This window comes from Mus caroli, unplaced genomic scaffold, assembly GCF_978045245.1.
Source record: "Mus caroli unplaced genomic scaffold, Mus_caroli_1 scaffold_10, whole genome shotgun sequence".
In the NCBI taxonomy this organism is placed as follows: domain Eukaryota; kingdom Metazoa; phylum Chordata; class Mammalia; order Rodentia; family Muridae; genus Mus; species Mus caroli.
Window position 1 is genome coordinate 61,496,464 of NW_028227265.1, and position 23,982 is coordinate 61,520,445.

The 23,982-nt window shown below is 42.0% G+C and overlaps 1 pseudogene; it reads right to left on the bottom strand.

Annotated features, from left to right (window-relative positions):
• Positions 1 to 16,095: 16,095 nt before the first annotated feature.
• LOC110299566 (large ribosomal subunit protein eL27 pseudogene) lies at positions 16,096 to 16,766 on the bottom strand (annotated as a pseudogene).
• Between the last annotated feature and the right edge of the window lie 7,216 nt (positions 16,767 to 23,982).

Here is a 23,982-nt window from a genome sequence, read left to right on the forward strand (position 1 = left end):
ATTAACATAAACAAAAATCCCATTGCATTCTTTTTTATAATTTGTTTATTCAATTTACATCCTGATCACAGCCCCATTCTCTCCTTTTTCCCATTCCCACTTTTACATATCCTCCCATTTTCCCCTCCCTCTTTCTTTAGAGAAGGGAGAAGGGGAGACCCCTTGGGTACTATCCTATCTTGGGACATCTAATCTCAGGGGATTCAATGACAGGGGACTGAGAACAAGATAGTCCTCACTTCATTTGTTAGGGGACCCACATGAACACCAAGTTGTACATTTGCCACAAAAGGTGCCAAAAAAGAGAGCCTAGGTCCAGCTCCTGCATGTTTCCTGATTGGTGACCCAGGCTCTGTGAGCCTCCATGGCTCCAGTTTAGTTGACTCTGTGGGTGGTCTTCTTGTAGTGTCCTTGACCCTGGTGCACAATATTTTCACCGTATGATATGAGTGACATGCTTTTAAGTAAAAATACTGTTTTGGAATACAGTCTTTCTAGAACACTTAACACAGAACAATGATCAGTTCCATTATTAGCATCTTGATTTTAATTATGTATCATCTTAAGTGTTATTCAACAATTTAATCGTTCTTGGTTCCTCTTGCTAATCACAAATTGCACCCTGTGTGCACTGTATTTGCTTTATATCCTTCTTCTGACAGTTGAACAACACATAAAACAAAGGTGAGTTCCTGTGTTCAGGGTCTAGGCAAAGAAGGCAGATTTGCTTTGATACTCCTCTCGCTGTGATCTTAAATCATAGAACTTACCCTTGACTTCTCTTAATCCAGTATTTACAGCTCTCTCCTCCTACAGAAAACTATGGGTGTGTAGCTTCCATTGATAAAGTAAAAGTGCACTGAATGCAGTAAATGTATATTATCTCTGGGTGTGAATAATGAGTCAGTCCATGATAACCATGAATAATACACAAAAGGAGGAAATGTCATGAATGGAAATCATTGCCATACTTATTAATAAGAAGTGGAAGGTGTGAACGCTGTGCAGGCTACAGAGTCAAAAGCTATAGATGTTGAGGGGAATATTTCAGATCACTCTTGAGGAATCTGACTGAGTGGGGCAGAAATACGCAAAGTTATTCCTGACAAAGAGATTCTAAAAGTCAAAGCTTGAAGTAAGAAAGACAGCTCCATACCGAGAATCGACATTCCAGCGCAATAAGGTTAGGACAGATGTGGGAATTTGGGGACTAGACTGAGACAAGTCAAGAGTGTAAGACCCAAGATAAGGTTCTTTCATCAATTACTGGTGATGTTTGAGTAAAGACTGCTGCATTTTGGCTTGGTTACTATGGCAGAATATGGACAGGAAATGAGATTGAAAGCAGGGTGAGCTTGCAAAGCCAGTAGCAATATGAGTGTGGATTAAGAGGGCAGGAATGGAGAGACAAGGACATATGTAGAAGACAGTGATGGATAGAAATGTGTACTTCACTAATAGTTACAAATGGAGAAGGAGGATCAGTAGAAAAAGGAACACAGACATGGTTTCCACTCATGTACTTAGGTTAAAATAGTAGAGCACTCCTGAAGAGCAGGCTACAACCACTTTCTTTTCCAACAATTTGGCCTCAAGGGAGCCATTGAAGGTACAAGTGACCAGTGACCAGTGACCAGTGACCAGCTGGAATTATTTCTCCTTTTCTCTGAATGAAGTTCTGACTTCTTTGTTGGTTTGTAAAATCGTTTTTTTCCACAGCTACATAAGTGATCATGACTTCATTGTCATCCAACCCAGCCATCCCATACCCTAGAAAATTCCATGCTCAGATGAAATTATTCAAATCTCACAGAGAACCTTCCTGACTCAGAAATTCTTGGCCTCTAGTGTAACTATTTGACATACTTGTTTGAATCTACCTTAGACTCTGTAAATAACCCTCTACACCAAACCTCCCAATAGAGTATATTCTAGAAGGAAACCGGCCTTGAACACCAGTATTTGTCAAATTTACTATATATGGTAAATCTCAGTGGTTAATACAATTTCTTAAAATGTTTAGTTTCTTTAAAGTCTCTTTGTCCTACAGAGGATTGATGGGAAAATGGTTGAAACTTTAAAAGACAGAGTCACAGAGGTATGTGCTGTTGTCTGTGATGCTAAGGTTTTAGAAATATTCCCTTTATTTACTAGGGAGATGACTCAGTGGGTAAAGTGCTCTCTTTGTTGTGCAAACCTGAGGATCCTACTTTGGATCCCCAACATCTACATTAAAATTCAAATGTGTTATGATTGTGTATGCATGGTATAGTGTACTTGCGTGCATGTGTGTATATGCATATGTGCATGTGTGTGTGTGTGTGTGTGCGCGCGCGAGCGCGTGCGTGTGCTTGTACGCTAATGTCATTGTTTATGTATATGTGGAAACCAGTGGTTGATGCTGGGTGTCTTCTGCTATCACTCTCCATATTATTTTTTGACACAAGATCTCTCATTGAACCTGGTGCTCACCAATTGGCTAGTCTCTGGCCAATAAGTTCCATGAATCTTCATTTCTTTTTCCTCTTCCCTGTAACTGGGGTCATAGACACACACCACCAGGTCTGGCTTTTATATGAGTATCCTTAGTTCCCTATGCTTTCATGGCAAGAACTATAAATTAATCCATCTCCACAGGATCCTCAAAATACGTTTAGTTTAAATAGATTTCTAATTCTCATCAAACCCAATGGCATAATTTAATAAACAATAGACTTGCAGGATAGTGAATGCTTTATCTGCAATGCCTTTTTAATGATTCAGAATCTCCTGGTATGCTAGTGTGCAAACAACTTTGGCATCTTTGAAATCACATTAACATTTTTAGGTTGGGCCATCTGATTTAAACTAGAAGTAGTTTAGGCACTGGGAGAACAAGTCACTGAGTCAGTCATTTAGTCTCTGTTTTTTCTATAAGGCTCATGTAGGTTAACAGTTTAAATAAAACCCAAGCAAACTATTTATTGATTCTGTAGCTCATGAATGCTAGACATTTGTCACCCAGTTTGCTTTGAGTCTCATCACTGTCTTGGGGTTTCTAAAGCTTTGAAGAACCCCAATGACTATGGCAACTTTTTTAAAAGATTTTCTTTATTTTATGTATATGAATACACTGTAGCTGTCTTCAGACACACCAGAAGAGGGTATTGAATTGATCCCATTACAGATAGTTGTGAGCCACCATGTGGTTGCTGGTAATTGAACTCAGGACCTCTGGAAGAGCAGTCAGCACTCTTAACCACTGAGCCATTTTTCTAGCCCCCATGACAACTCATATAAAGAAAAACATTCAACTGAGGCTGGCTTAAAGTTCATTATCATCATAGTGGAAACCATGGCAACATGCATGCAAACAAGTTGCTGGAGAGGTAGCTATGAGTTCTACATCTGAATCAGCAGGCAATAGGAAGAGAGAATGACACTGGACATGGCTTGAGCATCTGAAACCTCAAAGTCCAGTGACATACTTCTGTCAAAAAGGCCTCATCTTCTAGTACTGCCTATGAGCATATGAAGTTGTTTTTATTCAAACCACCACAATTACTATCATCAGTATTATCCATACCATTCTTTTTTATCATCAAAACACATTTGTTTTCAATAATTTTTTATTCACTTTACATCCTGGTCACAGCTCCCCTCCCTCCTCTCCTTCCAGTCCCATCCTTATAGGGAACCCACCTTAGGTACCACCCGACCCTAGGATGTCTAGTTCCAGCAGGACCAAGCATACCATCTCTCACTGAGGCCCAACCAGGCAGTCCAGGTAGGGGGAAGGGATCCAAGGGCAGGCAACAGAGTCAGAGACAACCTCTGCTCCACTTGTTAGGGGACCCACATGAAGACCAAGCTGCATATTTGCTACAAATCAAAACCCATATTTGTATTTGTGCATACGTACATAAGAAGGGAATGTAGAGTAGCAAGGGGCTATAAAGAAAAAGCATTCAATATCCCAGCTGAAGGAATTAAAATTGTAAGACAGACAAGTTAGATATTCTACCATATTTCCTTTAGCTATGTTTGCCTTTGGCACTTATATTTGTATTGGACATGCTTTGAGATGATATTGATCATAGCCAGGAGTAGCCTTTTACTGAGGAAGATGAATAAATGAAGTGAGTTGAACAAATGCAGGAGTCTCATAGAAGTGTCCCTTTTAGTTCTAGAAATACTCTAGACAAAGTAAGGGCATCAGTGATTCAAGATCGAGCCTGTAGTGGTAATCACCACTCACCAACTAAGAGTCTCCTCATCCTCATAGCTCAGGCTATGACTCCCATCCAAGTCCTTCACCCTCCATGGCTCATGGATTCTACTCGATGCCCCTCAGCACTTGCATTAAAGCTCATCTCACGCTTATTTGAGAAGATCAGGATCAATCATTCATGCCCCTCACTACTGTCACCTACTCAGCTTCCAACCTCTGTTCCTCCTTCGCAAACTTCAGGACCTAATGTAAAGTTTCACCGTTTATTCCATTCCTAGGAAACTCCACCATGCAGGTAGAGGACTTACCAAACAGAACAGCTTACAGAGTCCAAGGTCTCTCCCACTGCAGAGCTGTTCTGTAGGGACTATGGTGTCTCTGGGGCTTGGATTTTTCTCTACCTTTAAGATCTAATATTTGGATGCTATAACTTCTGAAGAAAGACTCCAACTCTCTTGTGTTTCTTACTAAGTCCCCCATATGATACCTGCTCTTTGGAATTTAGAGTCTCTGATACAGAAATGCCTGAATTCCAACCCTCTGTGTTTCTTGCTAAGTCCCTCATATGACACCTGCTCTTTGGAATTCAGAGGCACTGATACTGAAGTGCCTGAAGGGCCTGCCAAGTGAACATTCCACCTGAGAGTCAACATAACAGTCTGTTTTCTTTCTCCTTCTACCCTCATAGTTGTTTACAAAAACTCATCCCCCGTGTTATTTTTGGTTTCTCCCTCTCCTGTATTACCTCTCCTCCATCTTGATTTTTAATGAGTGTTTGTCCAATCACCCTATGTCTATTTGAGCTAATAGCTTAGTGTTTTGAATTCTCTCTTCAGCTTTGAGGCCTTTGATTCAGAGTCCAACCACCTCATTTTAAATTTTTATTGCTTGGTCTCCTAGCTACTCTCTCTTATTTTCTTTTTTTGCTTTGCTTTTGTTTTGTTTTGCTCTATTTTGTCTCTCTCATTTTCATCTTTGCTTCTTCAATTTTATCTTCTTTTCATACACACACACACACACATTAACATACATTAGTAATGTTAAGTCAACAATATCATGGCATCTCAAAAGACATCTTAGGCAGATACCACAGCACACACCTATAATCCAAGTACTTAGGAAACCAAGGCAAGAGATTATAAATTAGACACCAGCCCTGGGGGAAGTAATGAGATTCTGTCTGAGAAGAAACACCTCCCTCTGACTCCCCCAAAATGCCAATACTAACAAAGTAAATAAAGTCTATATTCCCAAGCTAAGCTCCTGCCACCACCACCCCCCACCCCCATTTCTTGCTCCAGCTCCTATACCGTTTTACAGATTTGGTTCAAAAACATGAAATAATTTAATTTTTTGCACTTCTATGATAATTTGACTTTTCTCTCTCTCTTTACACATGCCATCTCTTTTGCCTAGAATGATCATTTTCTTTTTCTACATTGCTAACCCCACTTAACAAAACAAAAAGCAAATAATACTAGCTAATACCTCCTTTGATAGTTTCGGGTTTGAGACTGGGGAAGGACACAACAACTCTCCTGGTCTTTTTCTCCTCCCCATAAGGTAGTGTTTATCTCTTGTGCACTCTTTGAGGACTTGCTGTCTGGTGAAGTAACTGACAGAAGGCACATTGTTGATATCTGACTGACCAATAAAGCAGCAGCCCATCATTTCCAGCCCTGGCATCAGGTCTCAAGAGGCCATTGCCATTCTTCTATTTGACAGCCCTGATGCTAAGATTTGGAAGGGCACCAGAGGCTAAAAGCTGTTTATAGAGCTTTATCATCAGTATCAGAAGGACTGTAGAGAAGGCTACTCTCTGACTACAGTTAAGACCCAACTGTTACAGTGCCCATGGTCTTCACTGCATAATCAGAGAATGTCCAAGGTTGGAAAGCAAAAGAAGAAAGGGCTGCCGGGGGGGATACAAATAGCTAATGTGCTGCAACCTGAAACAACAGCTACTGCATGTTGAAAGGATTGGTGGTTGACCTACACGAGCTATGAATTATAAGGAAGAGGAAGGAAGCTGGACAGCACACCATGGTGTAAAAAGCAATGAAGAGTCCCCACTGCCTGCAACCAGAGGCTGACCACTTAAAAGGATTGGGGTGAGGAGCTCTGAATGTTCTGTCTTTGCAACATATAATGCTTAGTTGAGGGATTATTTGATATCTTCAAAGCAGTCACCAAGCAGAATTAAAGGCCACCACATAAATCATGAGAAGCCAGGTTCGCAAGTATAAGTCAGAAGGGTACCAATGTTCTATCTTTCTGTGCCTCTAAACAAACTATCAATGGGATTTGGCCAGACCAGAAATTATAGTTACTTGTTTAATTAATTAATATTGAACTTTTAACTCTTTGTCTTCACGTGGGTCCCAGGGTCCCATTCGCAGAATTGGAATTCTCAGAGCAAATGTCCTCAGATGTAAAGAATTGCTTTGCTTTTGTTATGTTTCTGTTGTTTTAAAATGTTTATTCTTGTAAAGGTAAAATCAGAAGAACATACCATAATGTATAAAGGACTGTCTTAGAGTTTTATTGCTGTGAAGAGATACTGTGACCAAGGCAACATTTACTTAAGAAAATATTTAATGGGGGCTGTCTTCCTATTTCAGAGGTTTAGTGCATTATCATCATGGTGGGAAGCATGGCAGCAGGCAGGCAGGCATGGTGCAGGAGAAGGAGCTGAGAGTTCTTCATCTTGATCCGCAGATAGTGAGAGAGTGTGTGATGGGGCATAGCTTGAGAATATATAACCTCAAAACCCACCTCCACAGTAACACATTTCCTCCAACAAGGCCACACCTTCTAATAGTGCCACTGCCTTCAAACACATGAGTCTATGAGCGCCATACATGTTGAAACCACCACAAGGATTTTGTAAAGATATTAAAATGGCGTCCTGGCTAGTAAGAACTAATTAATATCATCTCAAGGAGGCCAGGGTGGCTACTTAAACAGTCCAAACACTGATCTTGTAAATATACTCTCCCTTTTTGCAAACTAACATGTAATGAAGATAAAATAATGTGTTACAATGTAGAAATAGAAATATTTTAGGTATAGATGCTAACTATAAATTGAATGCATAAAATTGACCTTTATTAAGACACAAAGCATTGGCAGGTTATATTTAAACCTTTGAGCCTTGTAGATCATGATGAACTGATCACTCTCAATAAGAGCCATGATTATATCCAATAGTCCTGTAACCAAAAGAATTGCTGGTTCTCTTTTAGTGTGTTATTATGGTTTGAATGTGAAATGTTCCCCTATGGGCTGATATGTTTAAAACACTTAGTAGATGGTGCTGTATTAAGGATTGTGGAATCTTTAGATGAAGCCTCTCTGGAGGAAATGGATCACTGAATAGAGAAGTGAACTTTATGGATTATAACACTGGTGTTGGCCCCAGCTTACTCTCGAACTGTCGAACTGTAACCTGCTACTTCCTGTTCTGTCACAGCCAAGAGCTGTTCTTAGTGCCATGCCTTCACTACAATGATGGATTGTGTTTCTGTAAAGTGTGAGCCAGAACAAATCCTTCACCTCTTAATGTCTCTGCCACGTTTCCTATGTCAGCAATAAGAAAAATAACTAATCCAAACATCCTGTGTCACAGTGACTCCAACTCCTGCTGTTCTGTTAAACTTGCTGGAAGCCTATAGAACTTTGGTCCTTCCCTGCCTAGGGCATGACTGCTGCTGTTTGAGCTCTGTGCTCTGCCTATATGCCCTTCCCTATTGATAGGAGCTGAAATACTATATACTCAGCTAGGGGACCCGCTCTCCTTCCCCAAGAGGGTCTCTGTGTGATGCCAGGCATCAGTAGAACAAATATCTATCTGGAGTGGTGTTCTTTTCCCCACTAGAGGATAAAAGAAATTTTTGGCAGTTTCACTTTTGGAAGAAGCAAGTTAATCCTTACCTAATGCCAACCCATGGTGGCTTTGGAAATGGGATTCTATAAGCAGCTTTTTGAAAGATGGCTCGATGTTTGAAAGGCTGAAAGAGACCATAACAGCTTGGTGCAAAATAAAGTCCACGTGAAGACAGAGGTTGGTACTGCAAAGGCAAGACCTACATGAGATCAAGCCAGTCCAAGTCTCAGCAATAATGAGGGCAGCAGCAGTTAAGAAGTCCCACTCTTAGCTGAGAAGCTATTGGCTGCACAGGGGAGAGAGAATAAATTATCTTCAGGGGTGTGATGCGGGTCCCATACCCATGTACACACAGGCAGCAATGAGTGAAATCAGTGGATATTTTTAAATGAGAGCATATTTGTTAGTCAATTTTTAAATTAACTTGTCCACATAATTTTTTTATTACATTCTTTTCCCATTTGTCTATTGTTTTTAGATTCTGGAGTGAATAGGTAATGAGAAACCACTTCTCTATTTAGAAAAAGCGTCCTTGTTTCATAGAGTTAATAGAAAGAGCTAATGTTGGCTCCACACTTTAAGAACTCTTTGAGGAGATTAGGAATTTCTCCAAGAACTAATCATTTGAGTCATAGGTGATTAGGGCAAAATAATATACAGCAGTAAGCCAAAATCAACATATTTTTAAGTCGCGTATTGATTTAGACAGAAAAAAAAAAGAGTGAGGCTACCTGGAGATTTTACCAGTTTGTTTCAGAAAGGAACCCACTTCCTCCTGGTAGACCCCACCTCCTGACATCTTCGCAGATTTTTAGAAGAGCAGCCCCCAGTAGAGGCCACGTCTGTCGAAGGCAGGAGCCTTATGAGATACAATCCATCTCAATACACTAGAAAGAGATGTACACAGCTCTGTGTAGGAGTCATTCGTTTACCCTGCTACATAGCTCATACACTTAAAATTAACCCACCAACCAATTTCTAACCCATGTTCTTTATTTATACATTGAAAGACTTGTAAGGGAATGATCTAAAAGTCCAAAAGTCTACAGTTCCCTGAATCTTGAAAATTGAAAAATATGCAAATAATTTCCCAATTCCCAGCAGTCTGTTTATACTTACAATAACCAGGGAAGATCTTGGAGTGACAACAACCCCGTTTTCCTAGTCTATAAGAAGATTTATTCAGTTGTCAGTCTGTTTTGGCTTTTTTTTTTTCCTTTTACAAATCACACACCTTACACACTTTTAATGTGGAAAGAATTAAGACTTGAAATTCTGGTTGCGTCTGTGGGGCTAGAGGTCTGTTTCTAAAATCATTTAACTTTTTGCTTTTCTTTAAGGTCAACCTGAAATCTATAATCAGACTAGTTGCTTTTAGCCTTTGCTATGTGTTAGATACACTTTGTCCCCCTAAAAAAATGTGTGTCAGAAGCTTGGTCCCCAGTGCAATGATGTTGAGATACTTACAGCTTTAAGAAGTAAACCTCAATAAAAGACAATTAGGTCACCGGTACTCCACCCTCAGGGATAGACTAATGCTGCCTTTGGAAGATTGGATCAGGGATAAGCTAGTGCTGCCTTTGGAGGATTAGATCGCAGCTCTCTGAAGCAGTTTCTTGAACGTGTGGTGTTACAAAGTGAAGATGTTCTATGTGCTTAGCCTCTTCTGTACATGCCTAGTTCCCTTTCTGTTTCTTCTCCATCATGTTGAGACAGTCCAGAATCACATACAGTGCATCAACAGGAAGCTTCTAGGAGCTTCCAGTGACCAGAGGAGTGAACCAATTCAACTTCTTCACTTCATAGCGTGCCCAGCCTCAAGTACGTGTACGCCTGTCAGTGCCCATGTGTGTGAGTGTGTGTACTCATATGTGCATGTATGTATGGAGGCTACCCTGAAATGTTCTTCAAGTTCCATCTGCCTTGTCTTTTGAAATGGGGTCTGTCACTGACCTGGTGCTCGATGGTCAGACTAGTCTGGTTGACCAGTGAGCCCCAGGGATCTGCCTTCTTTCACTTGCCCAGCACTGGGATTACACACACACACACACACACACACACACACAGAGCTTTTTTTTTTTAACCTTGGTTCTAGAACTTGAACTCAGTTCCTCATATTTGTGTGGTAAGCAATTTACCAATGGCACCATCTCCCCAGCTCTCAAGTTATTTTGATAAAACAACATGAAACAAAGACACAGTGGTGACCATTTTTATAGGCACCTTACAGGTGGTCAGTATGGCCATGAAAGTGCCTTGATGCATCCCTTGATGATAAACCTAGGCGAACTGTGAAACTATATTGCAGCTGTCAAAAGTAACATCACGTGAAATCAGTTCCACTTCCCATTACACAGTGATGGCTACTGAGGCTTTGGTGACATGGGGGGCTTGGAGCCTGTATTCTAACATTTGCACAGCCTTTCCAAACTCACAGCTATGTGTTCTCACCCTGTCCTCCAGCACTCCCAAGGTAGGTGGCACTAATGCGTGTGTGTGCTCATCTGGAGCTGAGCTATGGGAAATATTCTAATGACAAGCTCTCAGAACCCATTTCAGCTGTTTAAAGAAAAAAATGTTAGGTGCTATTATGTTGTAAATACAGTGCTCAGTGGGAGAGTAGGGTAGAAAGCCAAGACTTACAAGGTTTGTGCTCTCCACTCTCTGGCTTTTACCCAGTAAGTAGATTTCCCCTCATGACCTAGGAATGATTTTAGTGGTTTTGTTCTAGCACAGAAGATGGGGCGATTTAGGAAAAATAATCAGCCGAAGTTCAAAAGACAGTCTTCTACCAAGAGACAACTCCCCACAGAAGTTGTCTGGGAATTCACAGAAGGTCAGAGGATCCATGAGCAGCAAGACTGATTCAAGGCCAGTTTCTTTCCTCATCTCTGGGAAGCATCCCTTTGGCTACTATGAACTTTGAGTTTTCAAAGAAAGATGGTCAACCAGAGTTGATTGCTTCTCTCCTGGAGCTTATTTACTTGGATGACTCTGGATATCAGAGCATGGATGGATAGAAGGACATAGGTTTACATAGTAGTGCACAAAGTTGGTAGGCTGAACTCTATCATCCCTTGTCCATTCTTTATTCTCTGGCTAGTTTATACAACTGGGTTTGTTCACATGAAGACCACTGCTTTGTGGGGGCCAGTGTACTCTTTATGAAATAACTCAAGAGATCGGGGACCTCACTTGGTGGTAGAACACATGGGTAGCAAGCTCAAGGCCCTAGATTTGGTTCTTAGTTCTGGGGAAAAAAAAAAAAAAAAAAAGGATAGACAATTCTAAGAGCGGCTGGCCAAATCAATTGATGGTGATTCTTTTCTGTGATCCAGAGCCTTAGAAACTTACACTGACTTAACCACCATATTAACCTTGTGCCATATTTTGGATGTGGAAACAGGAAACCCCTTGCCCAAGATTGCACAGATTGATTTTAAGACACCGACACTGGTTGTTGGAGCCCCAAGCTTGTAACTTTCACGTTGCCCATTCTGCCTTCTTGGAGTAAAAAAAAAAATGGATTGGAAGCCATCTTTGTCGAATTTTACATTCCTCTAGATTTTTTTCCCAGCTAGTTGCAGGTCTGAGGTATGCCTGGCATCCATAGATCTTCCATCTGCACTTCCGGCTTGTCTGTCACTGAGCAATGAGTCACTCCTAGCTTGAGAATCTGGCTGGCACTCACTCCTTCTCAGCCAGGGTGCATGTCTGGAAGGCAAGTTGTCTAACTGGCTTTTCAACTTACATCAAACAGCAAAATAGTTTTTAAGGCGTCCTTGTATTTTTGTAGCTGCTGTTATTCAAGAAACTATAAAACATTTCTTGATAAATATTCTTTGATTTAAATATTAGATATCTAATCAATGAAAGATATTGATTTTAAAAGCAGTGAAAATATATTGCATACACTAAGTATACTTTGTAATTTGTGTAGAAGGTAAAAGAAGGAATCATCCCCGGGAATCAGAAGCATATTTATATGGTCGTCTCCTACTCCTTGACCTTGATGATCAAATCTACTCTTTTTGCTATGTTTGGTCGCTTCTGGAGGTAGAATGAATGAGAATGTCGCTTGTACACTCAGGTATTTGAACATGTTTCCCAGGTGGTGGTGCTGTTCAGGGAGACAACCTAGGTTTGCTGAGGAAGTGTGTCACTAGGAGCTGGCTTTGAGAGTTTATAGCCTTGGTCCTTTGCCAGTTTTTCTCTGTTTCATGGTTTTGGTTAAAGATGTGCTCTCTCAGCATCCTGCTCCTGCTATTTTTGCCTGCCACTTCTTGCCATACCTCCATCTCATAATGGACTCTTCTCCATGAACTTTGGATACCAACCATAGCCAAAATAAATGTGTCTTCTATAGGTTGCCTTGGTCATGGTGTCTTATCACAGCAACAGAAAGGTAATAATAGCATACTTCACATGTATAAATCTTGTGTTGACATCAGTATTTTAAATTACTTAAAATGTATGGACTGTATCTGGAAGGCTTAATAAATATCCTTGCTAAAGTGAACAAACAAACACTGGGTCACCCAGGGATATCAACTAAATAAGGCCTAACAAGATACAATAAAACTGGATGCAAATACACACACACACACACACACACACACACACATATATATATATATATATATATATATATATATATATATATATATATATCCTCATTTGGTGCTAAAATTCATGACTTAAATGGTAAAAAATGCTTCATAATTCATCTTGGCTAAAAACAAAACTAAAAAGCATGATGAAACAACCTATTCTCCAAGGAAAGGAAAGTGTCTGCTTATAAGTTAAAATTATATTAAATTAAAGTTTTGTGATTAGATTGGAGTTCTTACCTTTCAGGAATGTCTGGAAAGTGTATCAAAGCATAAGGCACCAAAAAATACAAAACTCCATAATGCCAGTGTTTCAGCTTTTCTCACAGTAGGAATTGAAATTAAAACTCATGTTTATATCTGTTCTAGTCATTTCTGTTGCTGTGTTCAAATACTCAGATCAAAAGCAACTTAGGGGAAAAGGGGTTTCCATGGCTTAAAATTCTAGGTTATTAATGACATTCTGCTATACTCAAGGTCAGCACGAAGCTCAGTGGTACCATCCAGCAACGGATGGGAGCCAATGTAGAGACCCGCAGCCATGAAGCCAAGGGAACACTGAGAAGAGGTGGAGGCAGGACTTAGGAGCCAGTGGCATCAAGGATACCACAAGAACTTGGTCCACAGAATCAACAAAGCAGGTCTCACGGGGGCTCACAGAGACTAAAGTGGCAACCACAGATTCTGAATGGGCCTGAGCTACTTCCTCTGAGTGCACATACCTTATGGTTATGTAGTTTGGTGTTCTTGTGTAACTCCAGAGAGAGAGAGAGAGAGAGAGAGAGAGAGAGAGAGAGAGAGAGAGAGAGAGAGAGAGAGAGAGAGAGAGTATGTTTTTGTGTGTGGTGGTGGGTGTCTCTAACTCTTTTTTTCCTGCTCTTGGGCTGCTTTTCCTCTTACTGGGTTGTCTCATCCACCCAGGATATAAGGATTTGTGTCCAGTTTTACTGTATCTTGTTAGGCCTTATTTTGTGGTTATCCCTGAGTGACCCCGTGTTTGTTTGTTTGTTTGTTTGTTTGTTTGTTTGTTTTAAACAGTGGAGGAGTTGATCTTGGGGAGAAGGGAGATGGGGGAAGAGACTAGAAGAAGTAGTAGAAGTGAAACTTCTTTCAGGATATAATATATGACAGAAGAATAAAAGTTTTTTTTTTTTTAAAAATTCAGGTTGTAACTTATCATTATGGGAAAGTCAAGGCAGAGACGTAAAGGCTCATATCCACAGTAAAGAAGAAAGAGGAGCATGGGTCTGTTTTTGTTTGTTACTCAGCTAGCTTTCTCTGCATTTACAAAGTTCAGGGATCAGCCCATGACATGGTGCCACCCACAATAGGCTGGGTAGATTCTTACATCATTAACAAACAAGACAATTCCCTGCAGACATGCCATAAGCCAACCCAGTTGTCTTAGGGTTTCTACTGTGCAATGAACACCATGACCAAAAAGCAAGTTGGGGAGGAAAGGATTACACTTCCATAGTGCTGTTCCTTATTGAACAGAACAGAACAGAGCAGAGCAGAACAGAACAGAACAGAACAGAACAGAACAGAACAGAACAGAACAGAACAGAACAGAACAGAACAGAACAGAACAGAAACACAAACAGGGTAGGAGTTGATGTAAAAGTCATGGAGAAGTGTTGCTTATTGGTTTGCTCAGTCTGCTTCCTTATTCCCAGGACTATAGCCCAGAGATGGTACCACCCAAAATGGTCTGGGCACTCCCCCCATGGTTACTAATTGAGAGAATGCTGGATCTCATGGAGATACTTCTTCAACTGAGGCTCCTTCCTCTCTGATGACTCTAGGTGTGTCAAGTTGACATACAAAACCAGTCAGTAGATCAATGTATATAATTCCTCATTGAGATTCTTTCTCCCAGCTGACTTTAGGTTATTTTATATCAACAATTAAAGTTAATCTTCACAATATTTTTTGTGTATTTTATTATTCTTGCCAAGAGGGTAGTTACTATTCCAATCTACATTGCATTCTTGCTCCTGAATCTTAATGGAGCTAGCGGTTTAGAGCTTGCCCTTTGGAATGGGATTAAGGACTATAAACGCAGGTTTATAAAGAAATGGGACTATACACACTTGTAATCCTAGCACTTGAGAGGCTGAAGCAGAGGATACTATGTGGGTTCAAAGACAGCCTGAACTTCATGGTCTTCTTGAGTACAAGGGCAGTCTGGACTCTATGGTAGGCTCAAACCCAACAGAATGAGACTCTGAGTCAAAAATAAAAGTCTTTTAAAATCAGGAAGTCCTGAGTTTTGATAAGCCAAAGCATCCAGAAGCAATTATTTTAGATTCTCAAATTCCTATGTTAAAAATCTACTTTTGAAGCATAAGCTGACAATATTATTATATATTTCACTGACGTACTTCCTACACATTAGTCTTCTATGTTTATAACAAATCTCCAAGAGACACTGAATTCATGTGGTAGGATTATATTGTTTTCTTCACAAGTCTTTCATGTGGGCACATCAGAAATTCAGTTCTCTTAGATGGTACTTGGATATAATCAAGTAGGGTAGCTGAGACTGTGTTGGATCATTGTGTATATGTTGACTTAGTTAGTCACTGTGCATAAGTTTTTGATTGAATTGTAAATCTGAGATGTTCAAATATTAAGACTAATTTAAGAGTATCCCTTATTCCCTTCTGTGTGTGCTTTTCACAAGAGAGCATAACACAGCATATTTCAAATGGTAATGTGTATGGTCTCCCATACAAACAAGCTCATAAAAATTTTTGATTAACCATGTGTTCTATGTTTTCAAGTGTGCATGCTTAGCTTACTTATATGATTTTTTGTTGATATTCATTGAGTATATTTGATGCGAAGAAAGACAAACTATAGAAGAATTTGATTAATTTTGGCATTTGTTTGAGGGCTACCTTCCTTTGTATTATTTCTTCATTTGTAAGTTAACATGGTGTTCAGGAAAAATGTTTCTGGTGTCTGAGGAACAACTCAGTGGTAGAGAACTTTCCAGCAAGTGCATGACGCTGGGATTGATCCTCAGCACAGAAAAAAGAAAGTGAAAAAGAAAGTGATTCTGTCAGTATTCTCTTCAAATACTCAGAAATGGCCTTCATATTTCTATATTATAAATCTTCGGTTCAGTGATAAATCCACGTATTCTTTAAAAAAATAAAATAAAATTTTGTTTGTAAATGTTTATAATAATGTAAAACTGTATTTTATATGTGTTCAATAAAAGGGCAATATCTCAACACTTACAAAAGAGGGCAGGAAGGCAAAGAAAGAAAGGAAATTGCAAATAAAATCCAACTCTTTCAGCTGATGTACCACAGATCACCTTCTGTTATTAACCCCAGAGCATAGGTTTTATTTTTTTTTTATTTATTTTTTAAAATTTTTAATGACCAAAACAAAAATATACCTAAAAGCGAAGCTTCTGGAAAAACCATTTGTTCTTCCCTGTCTTGTATCGCTCCTCAAACTTGACCTTGGCCTCCCGCCTGGTCTTGCGTTTCAAAGCTGGGTCCCTGAACACATCCTTGTTGACAACAGTCTTGTCCAAGGGGATATCCACAGAGTACCTTGTGGGCATGAGGTGGTTGTAGTTATAAACTTTCACAAAGGACTTGATCTTGGATCGCTTGGCGATCTTCTTCTTGCCCATGGCAGCTGTCACTTTCCGGGGATAGCGGTCAGTTCCAGCCACCAGGGCATGGCTGTAAGGGCGGTCTGAGGTGCCATCATCAATGTTCTTCACGATGACGGCTTTGCGTCCGGAGTAGCGTCCGGCCAGGACCAGCACCACTTTCCCGGGTTTCATGAACTTGCCCATCTCTGTAGAGACAAAGACAAGGAAGGAGCCGCTCACAAGTGTGTTAAGCGGAAGGCCCCGGAGCCGACGTCTACCTGCGAGCCCCGGTCGTAGGCCCGCGACTTTAGATCACCCGCTGCCGACTCCGCCACGCGGTCCGGAGGTCCTGCTCAAGGGATGCGACTTGCCGTGAAGCCACCAGAGGCTCAGAGTCCGAATGAGCCCAGCAACCCGACCCCGGGACCGCGATGGCGGCGGATTGCAAGACCCTCTCCAGGCCTTTTTTCGAGCATAGGTTTTAATTCTTGAGTGTTTGTATGGTGAAATCCATACAGACATCAATCATTCGTACCTAATTACCAGAACTGATTGCTGAGGGGAGAGCAAGTTCAAAGGCCATAAGGCAGCATGTGCTCCATAAAGCTTTCAAAATAGGCAACAAGGTGGCTCATCTTCATTGTTGTCTTAGTTAAGGTTTCATTGCTGTAAAGAGACATCATGACCAAGGCAACAGTTACAAAACAAAACAAAAAACATTTCATTTGGGCCTGGCTTACAGTTTCAGAAGTTCCATCTATTATCATCATGGCAAGAAGCATGGAAGCTTGAATGCAGATGCTGTGCTGGAGGAGGAGCAGCTAAGAGTTCTACAACATAAGGAGACTGTCTGCCTCACTGGGCATAACTTGAGCATTATATATAAGACCTCAAAATCCACCTCCCAAGTGACACACTTCCTCCAACAAGGCCACACCTACTCCACTAAGGCCACATCCTCTAGTAGTGCCACTCCCTGTGGGCCAAGCATTAAAGCATGAGTCTATGGGGACCATACCTATTCAAACCACTGCAACTGTCAACTTGTATAGAGTTAGAATCATTTAAGTCAGCAGATCGCAGCCTGTAAGTCATGACCCTCTGGGGGTTGTGTATTAGATATTTACATTATGATTCATAACAGTAACAAAATTACAGTTATGAAGTATCAACTAAATAGTTTTATGGTTGGAGGTCTCCACACATGAGGAAATGCATTAAAGGGTTGCAGTATTAGGAAGGTTGAGAACCACTGATCTAGGTGAATGGTGAGGTAGTTTAGTTACATTATGAGTGTGCTAAGGAAAGGTCAGGGCATTTCCAGAGAGGATTAATTATGGGAGGAAGACTCATCTTAAATGTTGATGGTACTATCCTGTGGGCCGGGGCCCAGAGAAGTTAAAGGAATATAATGAAAGGAATATAATGAAATATCCCGTTTTTCCCACTTCCCTAACAGTGTGGACTTTTCCTTAGACACGTACTTTTACCTTCATAATGTTCTATCTAAATGCACATAGCCAAGCTACTATGGGCTGAACCCTCTGAAACAGTAAGCCAGAAATAATGTTTTTCCTGCCTTAAAATTTTTCCTGTCAAACAGTTGAATCACAGTGATGCGAAAATAATGAAGACAAAGCGTGAGACAGGACATGGAGAGCTGAAGAGAAATCCAGGTTTGTGGTAAGGATAGCATTCCCCACAACACATACACATGAGGATATGGAGATAAAGGGATGAAGAGAAACAGGAAAGAAGCAGATAAAAGTAGAGAGGAGAGGATGGACGCTGCCAAATACCTAAGAAAGTTACTCTGGGCACACCATCTGGAGGCCTTTTAACTTCAAATGAACAGCTCAAAGTATGTCTGCATTTGAAAGCCAGCCATTGAGACTAATGTTAGCTAGTGGCTAGAAAAGAGGAACATACTTACAAGGAAGCTAGAGTGTTGTAGCTTCCAAAAAAGAAAGCGCAAAACCACAACTTGGAAGCCCCAACGACCAGCAGCAGAATGTAGGTTTTCATTCTAGGATTGGGCTTTTTATAAGATTCAAAATTGCCAAGGTCCTTTCCTCCCTCCAAAACTGGGTCTGGGAGCTTAAATTGTCCAGTACTGGGGAAAGGCATTCGACTAGCTCAGGTGAGGTCAAAGGCTCAGACCTTCATTAATCACTATGACTGTGTAGGCTGCATCTTAGAATAAAAACATAATGAACGCTCTTGGGCTCACCCTGTGCTATGAACGTTAAGTGGAACTAAAATATGGTAGGTTCTAGAAAAAGGCAAACAGCTGAAAGCCGGATGCAGTGCCAGGAAATTTAATTCTACGTTAACTTTTACCTAAAATAGTGCCGCTCACAAGAGTATTTATGTAAGTATGTGAAATTGATGTGTTAAATGCTAAAATTAAAGCTGAGTGAATTTGATCAGAAAATGGTGCTTCCAGGCAAGAAGCTTTGAATGGGGATTTAAAGAACTTGGGGAGGACAGGCACAGCTGTTTCAGACTGGAGGAAGAACATGCACAAAGGTTAAAAGGGTAGGGGGTGAGAGGAGTTGGCAGAGGGGGTGGACATGGTCAAAATATGTTGTCTGAAAAATTTTTTAATTAGAATAAGAAGCCCAATGTGAACAAGCCTGTCTGAGCAAGAACAACCATTTTGCCTGGCTCATCCAATAAACTAAGCTTGGAAATTAAAGAGCTGATGAGTCAGACAAGAGGTGAGATATTTGTCACAGGCATACAGATGTTAAACAGCCTGGAAGAGAGGGGTGCAGAGGATAATTCTGTTCCCTCTCCCCACAGAAAAGGGGGTTCCCCAGGGGGAAACCTCCAATGTAACAACACACTGATGATTTTCTATGACTTCAAGAAGTCCAGAGTTCCCTCTGTCACCACTGTCATGGCTACAGTGAAATTTCCCTTCTTGCCCCTTCTTAGAATTGGGAACAAAACACCCATGGAAGAAGTTACAGAGACAAAGTTTGGAGCTGAGACAAAAGGATGGACCATCTAGAGACTGTCATACCCGGGGATCCATCCCATAATCAGCCAACAAACGCTGACACCATTGCATACACTAGCAAGATTTTGCTGAAAGGACCCTGATATAGCTGTCTCTTTTGAGGCTATGCCGGGGCCTGGCAAACACAGAAATGGATGCTCACAGTCAGCTATTGGATGGATCATAGGGCCACCAATGGAGCAACTAGAGAAAGTACCCAAGGAGCTAAAAGGGTCTGCAACCCTATAGGTGGAACAACAATATGAACTAGCCAGTACCCCTGGAGCTTGTGTCTCTAGCTGCATATGAATCAGAAGATGGCCTAGTCGGCCATCAGTGGAAAGAGAGGCCCATTGGTCTTACAAACTTTATATGCCTCAGTATGGGGGAACGCCAGGGCCAAGAAGTGGGAGTAGGTGGGTAGGGGAGTGGGTGGGGGAGGGTCTGGGGGACTTTTGGGATAGCATTGGAAATTTAAGTGAAGAAAATACCTAATTAAAAAAATAAATTAAAAAAAAAGAAAGAAAAAAATCTTAAAAGTTAAGAATATTTTGCTCATCAGACACAAGACACAGGGACGTAATCTGAAGGAACATAACTACCAGACCCAAAATGCTTGATTAAGTGGCTAGGTGTGGACCATCCAATATGATGGCTACAATTTGATGTGACAATTTAATCTTAAATTAATTGAAATTTACCAAAATTTAAATTCCAGAGTCAGTCAGCCAGAGAGAGTCCAGTGGTTGGGACAGAGCCCAAAGCCATTCCTTCAGCCTCATCTTTCTCCCTGTTCCCCTGGTCCCTACCCATCACCCCTCCCTCAATCCAGGTTCTGTCAACATCCCACCATCCCACTCCGGACGAGAATAACGACCCAGCAGTGCCTAGATGGCTTTGGTTATGGCCTAGTGATCACCTTCCCCTGTCTTTTCCCTTCCCCCTGCCACCTCCCCACCTCTAGCCCCTGTGACTTGGAGGCCAACAGTGGGGAGTAACCAAACCAGCCCAGTCAGTCAACAGGTTCTCCAGTGCAGGACTGAGGATTAAAAAGAAAAAAGACAATTCGACAGCATTGTAGCATGACCCCAGCCAGTTCTGAGTTGGAAGCACGTTTATTTTTTCCCAATCTGATTTTATACCATTTTAATTGCATGCAAGTAATAAGGTCAAACAGTAAAATAAACACAAATAGTCAAGGAACAGGCAAGGCAATAAACAAGGTCCCAGATCACTGTCATGATCACTGTTTCTAAGGGCTGATCAGGATGACCAAGATATCTGAACCTACTTCTCTGTCCTAGCCCAAAGTCATATTCGTGCCTGAAGCCTACCTCGTTGTTGAAGCCTAAAATTAGATTCCTGCCTGAGCTTACTTCCTTGTCCTTGGTCAATGTCAGATTCCTGCCAAGTGGCCCCCAAAGCTCTCCACAGAGGAGGAGAAATGCTGGTTACAGCCCAGAAGATGCATTCAGGTTGATTCCAGCAGTCAAGAGGCTGAGACAGGTGGATCTCTGTGACTTTAAGACAAACCTGATTCACATACTGAGTTCCAGACCAGCCAGGGCTACATAAGTAAAACACTTTCAAAACACAGCTAAATGGGACACATAGGACCCCAACTGCCACCACACAATGCAGTGTGGGAAAAATAAGACATCCAGAAACATGGCCACTACATTGCCTTACCCAGAAACCTGCCCTCCACTGGATGGCGTGGGTGGGCCATACACCTAGAGGCACAGGCAGAGGAGGTCACATGGTACATCTAGAGCCAAACCCACTATAAAGAGAAATGGAACTAGAGAGTCAAGGGGAGAGAGAAATCACCTACTATGTGTAGCCAGTCTGGCCACCCAAGGCCATGGTGAAGTCCCAGCCTTTGCTGCACTGAGGGCCATGTCTGTGTCCTCAGACCTGTCATGTGGATATGCAGCAGTAAGCGTCACTGTGTCAATAATACCATGAGGATGTCCCTGGTCTGCACTGCTGCCTAGGACTATGTAGATGTCCAAGGGTTATGCAAAACTGTCCCTGCCCCTCACTGGCTATAGCATTCTGGAGATCTGACCCCATTTCTCACCTGTGGTAGTGGGCCCTGCACCTTGCCTAGGCAGCACAGTGAAGCTGGCCTTGGTGGCAGGGGCACTGGTAAGCCAGCACTGAAGGTGTGAGTGTGGGAGAGCCAACCCTGCTACTCATTTGTTGTATGATGCCATGGGTACAAAGATGATGCCCCCACTACCACCTCAAGCAGTTGGAAGAGCTGGCCCCAGGGTCACAAGAGTGGGAGAGCTGCCCCACCACTGTCTTCCTTCAGGTAGAGTGGGTGTGGGGTGATGCCTTCCCTTCTTTTGTACCTCATCATCTTCAATAGTCAGAAGAGCTGGCCTTGAGGTCATGAGAGCAGGAGAGCTAGTTCTGCTCCTCATTGGCTGTAGCTGTCATTAGAGCATGCCCTAAACCTCAACTGGCCATCCTAATGGAACTGGCCCTGATAGCAAAGTCACAGGTGAGCCAGCCCTGAGGATGTGAGAGCCTAAGAGTGGGAGAGCTGGCCCATCCCCCTCATCAGCTGCAGCACTTGAGAGAGTAGGGCCCATACCTTAGCTGGGCAGCACAAAGGAGCTGGCTCTGGAGTCATGTGTGCAGATGAGATGGCCCTGAAGGCATGGGAGCAGGGGAGTTGCCTCTGCTTCCTGCCAATGATGGCACTGGGTAGTCTAGACAGAGTAGTGCTGGAGAGCTTGTGATGGTGGCATGGATTGGGAGAGCTGGCAAGCTAACCAGATCAATTACCACCCAGGCCCAGATCCAGGGCTTTGAATTAGCCTACCCCAAAATGTACATCACATAGGCTGTGAATTGTTAGAGCATGTGAAAAGGCCAGTCCTGTTAAACCAAAGCTGCAGGATCTCTATGACAGAAGGCAACAACAGGATAACTGGGAGGAGTTCCAGTGAGGATCCAATACTGATGTTGTCAGAGAAGCCAGAGACCTCAAACCAGACTAGTGACTCATTGCAATGAACATTTGCAAGTGAAGACGCGTAGTCAGGGATTAAATACTGTGACATGCTACGGCTTCCATGACAAGATGTTTTCTATGCTTTGCTTTGTTTTGTTTATTTTATGTTGGGTTGTTTGTGTGTTTTTTGCTTTGTGGGGAGGATGCAAGGGTAGATACGAGGAGACAGGGAAATGAGTGAGACTGAGGTACGTGATGTGAAATTGACAATCAAAAGGTTTTAAAAATGTAAATTACAGCCCCACTCTAATCACATTTTATGAGAACAATGGAGTTGGTAACTGCTGTGTTGGACAAGGCATACTGTGCCCTTCTTCCAGCTTTGAGCTGGCTAAGCAAGTCTCCAACACTGTGGCCTTGCTTCCTTTACATCTTCCTGCCAGAGACCTGAGACCTGAGACCTGAGACCTGAGATCTGCCAGAAGCTGAGCTCCTGAAGAGCTTGTTTTGCAACAGAATCCAGCTGAGACAAAGCAACAGAATCCAACCAGATCAAAGGATGGGTTTCTGGGCTTTCCATCTATAAATTTAAAGTTAAATAAAAAATATTAAGCCTTGATCAGAAAACTTTGTCTTGGCTTGTCTGTCCGTCCCTTCCCATTCCCAGGACTCCTTTCAGGTACCCAGTTCTCCATGGCCGCTGGTGACTCCAGCATACCCAAGCATTTCCTTCACTATAGAGGGCCTACTTGGCAGCACTGCTCCAGACTTGATGGGTGGATAGATGACTTGGCTGTGTGACCAGTCTTTAAGCACTGAGTCTTGAACCCTCAGGCAAACCTTAACTGTGATGTTTATACTAGTTTGGGTCCTAGTAGAAAACAGGTGGCAGACATTTCAGGGATAACTAGAGATCTTAGTGGAGATTGTTTCAAAAGCTGCTATGGAGATAAAAAAAATCCACAGAAGACATGATGAAACTTCCAGGGATCTTGTACTCTGGGAAGGGAAGCCTAGGCATAGAGAAATCACAACACAGGACCCGACAAGAGCTTGGCTATAGAGGAAAGAAGCCACTGCCAATGCGATAGCTCTGAGGGAGGAAGTGGGGAGAAACAACCTGCCTTCCTCATCTTATCAGTCTTAGTTACATTTTTATTGCTGTGCTGAAATGCCATCACCAATGCAACTTAAAAAGCATTTAATTTGCCTGTGGTTTCAGAGGGTTAAGAGTTCATGATGGTGGAGTGAAATGACAGAAGAGAGTTCACATCTCTATCCACAACCACAAGCAGAGAGAGAAAGAGAAGGGCAGGAATCTTTTAAAACCTGCAAACCCCCTCCCCAGTGACACGCTCCTCCAAAAGGCCACATCTCCTAATCCTTTCTAAACAGTTCCATTAAATGGGGACCAAATATTCAAGTATATGGGCTTTTGGGAGCCATTCTCATTCAAACCACCACACTAGCCACCAAATCTCCTGGAACATTTGTCAGCTGGAGGGGAGTTTTGTGTGTTGGCTGTAGAGCCATGCTATGGGGCACGGAGTAGGTAAGGGCAGGATAGGGAAAAGAAAGATAAATGAAGAAGAATCTGTTTTCTCTCCCAGTGGTGTCAGGGGCACAGGAAAATCTGTCCTGGCTAAGTGTCATGTGAGCTTGGAATAGGACAGACCTGGCATAAT